Here is a 6032-nt window from a genome sequence, read left to right as displayed (position 1 = left end):
CGACCTCAGCCGCTTCCTCGCACGTTCTTGTATCTCACTCTGCGACATCCTCGACACAGGTCTGGACGACAGAGTGTGCTCTTCACCAAAAATACAAAATAAAAAAAACCCTATTTCAAGCTCAAACACAACCAAATCAAAAATACCAAAAACAAGCAAAAAAAAAAAAAAATACCTGAAGTGTCAGCCATTTCACCTTCCTCCCCTTCGGTAGATGACGAGTTTGCTACTACCTCCTCGAGCAAATCCAACCTCTTGCGTCGACGAGTTAAACCACCCAACTCCTCCTCCACTTCCTCTTCGTCGACGTCGCCTGACTGATCTCCCTCCTGAACTTCCAAGCGACCACCGTCACGACTTAACGACCTCTCCTCGATGGAATAGCCCGAAAATTTCTGGTACTTGTCGTGAGAGTCCGAGTTCAACTCAGCCAACGACGTCTTGACAACTACAAAACAAAGCCAAGTAAGGCGACGTTCAGTAAAATAGCAAGAACCAAAAGTGAAAACCAAAATTACCTTCCGACGTCCACCCTTCAACCAAAAAGTTTCCCGTCTCTCCCAAAGAGTCCTTGTTAACATAGACAAAACGACTTTGCCACCCTCTATCATTTACGCTAACCTAACACCTAAGTTTTTCCTTCCTTTCTTCGTGACCAAAGTGTAGCGACAACACTCCTTCAGCGTCAAGTCGTAGGTGTACATCAGATCAGCCAAATCAAACGGCACCTGCCATTCTATTGTGTACATCTTCCTTTCTCTCTCTTGTGTTTAGATCTAGAAAGTTTTCGCAGTTTTCGCAGTTTTCTGTATGGAAAATTTATTGAATGCTTTTGATTCCTATTTATTGTCTTTTAGAATCCGCAGCGGTTCCCCACGATCGAGGCGATTGTAGACAGTTGTGTTTTTTGAATTTAAATTGTTTCTTTTGCTCCGCAAGACCCCGCAAAATCACAACTGGGGGAAAATTGTTATCCCACTTTTTTGGACTAACGACGTAACTGCTTTGACGTTTGATCATGTCGTGTCGACCAGGTACTGTTGTGTCACAGGTGATGTCGCGTCGAGTGGACAAGTCGAGTATAGCGTCAGGCGACAAGGCATGGACGACAGAAGGCTAGCGACAAGGCAAGGGCGACAGAGAACCAGCGACGACAGACGGACGGATAAGTAAAGATAGGTCAAGAACTAAACCCTAGGCCCAAGACATGCTGCGCCGTCATACAAGCAGAACAAGTCCAAACTAGTGCCCCAGATTACGGGAGTGGTTGAAGACTGGAGAAAATCATGGGACAACGACCAGTAGAAGATCCCTATCTCCTAGGGATTCTTCCAACCAGTAGTGCCGTTAGACTTTACGTATAAAAGCACAAGAATATCAACGTCAGAGTGGACAAGTGAACCAAGCTCTCAAGTATTCAAGCGATCAATATGTTTTGTACTCAAAAGCAATCATTGTATTAGTTTCATTATTTCTACAGAGCATAAACAATTCCATAGACAACTTAGGATACTTAGTGGATTGATAGCCTCATAGCTATCCGCGGTTTTTTACCTTATCCCTGGATTTTCCACGTCAACATCTCTGTGTGTCGTGTCTCTTTTTATTTTCTTTTCGCATTCATTACTTAGTTAGTGTCGACCCAAGCCAAGTGTCGCCCCTAGACGAAATTTGGCATATGGGTAATGTCCCGTTTAGTTCATCTTATTTCTCCTTATCTGATCTGATCCAACTGATTTTTTCTGATCTAATCTGATATGAACTTAATTTTTTCTAATCTGATCTGATTTGATTTTTAATAATTAATATTTAAATAAAACAACAATTATAAATATTAAATAATTTACGGATAAAATAAATTTTATTCAAATTTAAAATATTGTTATTATAAATTACACACTATTTATTTGACTTTAGTCATTATTTAGCTATTCCATATATTAGATAGATTTGGACATGATCTGGATAGATCGGTTCTGATTTGGACATGATCTAGACAGATCAGTTCTGACATGGAAATAATTTGGACATACCGGTTATGATATGGACATAATGGTTATGACTTGGACATTATTTGGACATAGTGGTTCAGATCTGGACGTATGGATTCTGATCTTTACATATTGGTTCAGATCTAGACATGATCTGTATAGGTCAATTCTGATCTTGACATGATCTGTACAGATCGATTCTGATCTGGACATGAGTTGTCAGATCGATTTTGATCTGTACATGATCTGCACATACCAGATCTGATATGGACATAATGATTCTAATTTGGACATGATGGTTTTGATCTGGACATAATGATTCTAATCTTGACATGATCTGCACATACCGATTTTGATCTGGACATGATCTGTACAAATTGGTTTTGATATGGACGTGATATGTATAGGTCGGTTTTGATCTGGACATAATTTGTACAGATTGGTATTGATGTGGACATGATCTGATTATATAAGTTATGATCTGGACATATCAGTTCAGAGCTGGAAATGATCTGTATATATCGGTTATGATTTGGACATATCGGTTCTGATATGGACATTATATGATCATACCGATTCTGATCTGGACATTATCTGTATATATATTAGTTCTAACCTATACATTATTTGCACAGACTTGGACATGATCTGATCATACATGTTTTGATCTTGATAGATCCTTTTTTTTGACATAATCTGTGTAAATCGGTTTTTATCTTGACATGATTTGTACATATCAGTTATGATCTTCTTGACATATCCATTCTGATCTAGATGGATCTATTTTGATATGGACATATCGGTTCTGAACGTGTAATTAGAGATGATATGTATACATCAGTTATTGATCTAGATATGATATGTACGAATTGGTTCAGATTTGAACATGATATGCACAGATCTGGACATGATTTGTAATAATAATAATAATAATAATAATAATAATAATAATAATAATAATAATAATAATAATAACAATAACAAAACAATAACAATAACAATAACAATAACAATAACAATAACAATAACAATAACAATAAATCTGATCTGATCTGAAATTATTTTTCTGATCTGATCTGATTAAATCTGAATAATTAACAAGTTCTTGAAATAAGGTGAACTAAAGAGGCCTAAGTGAGTCATTCAATGGTTGTGATATTGGGGGTCAAAGAGAGGGGAGAGAAAATGATGGTGTGCTTAGGTGAGATGGCATAGTGGTGGTGGTTAAGGGAGGTGCATGTGGATGTGGGTCGCTGGTCAGGTAAGTAGTGTTGGACATGCTTTTGATCAGGTGCGTTACAACTGGGGTAGGGTTGACAACTAGGGTCTGGTGTGATGAAACTGAGGTAGAGTTGACTACTGATGGTTAGGTGGAGTGGGGAAAGAAGAGAATATCAACTACCACCTAATAAATTAATACTCCCTCCGTATTTATTTAAAAGATACATTTGATCGGGCACGGGTATTAAGAAGAAGAAGTGAATGAATTAAAGTAATAAAATAAGTGGGGTTAGTTAGATATTTTAATAAGTAAAATAAGTGGGGACCATGTCATTTTAGGGGGTGGGGGTGGGAGTGGGGTGTAAATAGATTATTTAGTTAGATGGTGGGGTTGATAAGTTACTAAAAATGGTAAGTGTATCTCTTAAATAAATACGACCGGAAAAGGCAAGTGTATCCCTTAAATAAATACAGAGGGAGTAAGTCAATTAAATTGCCTAAAACTCTATGCCGGTCAAAACGGAGAAAGTATTAAGGGACGGAGGGAGTATTAGTAAAAGTTATAAAATTTGACATTTTTTAAGCATTCATTAGTACGAATCAAATTAACAAGATTACACTTGATTATGTTTTTTTTCTTGCATATTGGAATAATTAGTAGATTTTCTTAAATTCTAAAAAAATTGCATGATTTGAAACAGGAATAACATTAAAAAATGGAGAAAGTACTACGAACGAGTAGTAACGCTCGACACAAATTGTACGTGACTTTGCAGAACTGGCTTTGTTGGAGTTATGGTATATCTAGGGTTCTAGTATGTTTAGGAAACTAGAGTTGTGTTAGTTTAGGAATCTAATAGAGTCCTAAACCTAATGGAGTTATGTTATGCTTTCCTATATAAACCAATGATGTAACCAAGTTATGATTAAGCCATTCAGTTATAATATCATCAATATTATTATTCCTCTATATTTTATCATGGTATCGGAGCTATCCATAATTTTGGATTGATCCTACGCTTACGCAAATAGTCTACGGCGGTGGGTATGAGTTAAAAACCCACCGGCTAGATTTGTTAACTCTCTAATATTTTTTTTCCTATATTATTAAGCATGATCTAGAACCTAATGAGGCGATCGGTTAGTTTTTGTTGATGGTGTAACTAGATTGGTGTTGCTACTGTTAGAGTTGGTTTTTTTTTGCGCGTGCAAGAGTGTACTTGCAATCGTGTGTGCAGGAGTGTACCTGCTCTAGTGTGCCTGATCGTTGATGTGGTGCGCAAGTTTCAATCGGACAAGGAGTGTACCTGTTCGTTCGTTTTGCGCGGAATCCAAAAGCAGGAGTGTACCTGTGTTTGTGTTGGTGCTCAAAGTGTCCTAGCATCGCCAAACTCTTCACCAGTTATTGCGGAGTGTACCGCAGCAAAGGAACAGGAGTGCACATGTTTGTCTCGACATCAGATGATAGTTTCGGTCGTCATGATTTTACACTTCAATCGTAGCGTTCGTGTTACTGCCGTTACGATTGCGGGAGAGTGTTAGAGTTATGGTATATCTAGGGTTCTAGTATGTTTAGGAAACCGGAGTTGTGTTAGTTTAGGAATCTAATAGAATCCTAAACCTATTATAGTTATGTTATGGTTTCCTATATAAACCGATGATGTAACCAAAGTATGATTAAGCTATTCAGTTATATTATCGTCAATCAATATTATTCTCAGTATTTTAACATGGTATCAGAGCTATCCATAATTTTGGATTGATCCTACGCTTCCGCAAAAATTCTCTGGCCGGTGAGTATGAGCTTAAAACCCACCGGCTGGATTTGTTAACTCTCTAATATTTTTTTTCCTTTATTAATTAAGCGTGATTTAGAACCTAATAAAGGGGTGATCGGTTAGTTTTTGTTGATGGTGTTTGCTTTGCTCATTGACGTACCTGTGCTTTGAGGGTAACTTTTGATGTTTTGGTTGACATTAAATATAAAGTGGAGAGGAAACTAGATTGGTGTTGCTGCTGTTAGAGTTGGTTTTTTTTTGCGCGTGCAAGAGTGTACTTGCAATCGCGTGTGTAGGAGTGTACCTGCGCTAGTGTGAGTAATTGTTGATGTACGTAGTGCACAAGTTTCAATCGGACAAGGAGTGTACCTGTTCGTTGGTTTTGCGCGGAATCCAAAGCAGGAGTGTACCTGCGTTTGTGTTGGTGCTCAATGTGTCCAAGCATCGCCAAACTCTTCACCAGTTATTGCGGAGTGTACCACAACAAAGGAACAGGAGTGTACTTGTTGTCTCGACATCAAATTGATTGTTTTTGTCGTCATGATTTTACACTTCAAACATACCGTTCGTGTTACTGCCGTTACGATTGTGGGGGAGTGTTGGAGTTATGGTATATTTAGGGTTCTAGTATGTTTAGGAAACTAGAGTTGTGTTAGTTTAGGAATCTAATAGAGTCCTAAACCTAATAGAGTTATGTTATGCTTTCGTATATAAACCAATTATGCAACCTAGTTATGATGAAGCCATTAAGTTATACGGAGTATTATCATCCATCAATATTATTCTCAGTATTTTAACAGGCTTGGTGTACATAATTCACGGTCCTCCGTCTATAACAATAGTTCATGTTAATTCCAAAATATAAGCTATCGTGCTTGTGTGCTGAAATTGGCGTTGCAATGGCATGCTAGTGCTATAGAGATAGACTGTGATTGCTTTCAAGTGCTGAAGAGGCTCTAATCGAGGAACGTGATGGATCTTACTTGAGAATTATTATTCTAGAAGCATTAGTTCTTGCAAACGTTACTAAAGATATTAATGA

This window comes from Spinacia oleracea, chromosome 3 (assembly GCF_020520425.1).
Source record: "Spinacia oleracea cultivar Varoflay chromosome 3, BTI_SOV_V1, whole genome shotgun sequence".
NCBI lineage: Eukaryota > Viridiplantae > Streptophyta > Magnoliopsida > Caryophyllales > Amaranthaceae > Spinacia > Spinacia oleracea.
The sequence above is the reverse complement of the archived record's forward strand: the minus strand, read 5'-3'. Positions refer to the sequence as shown.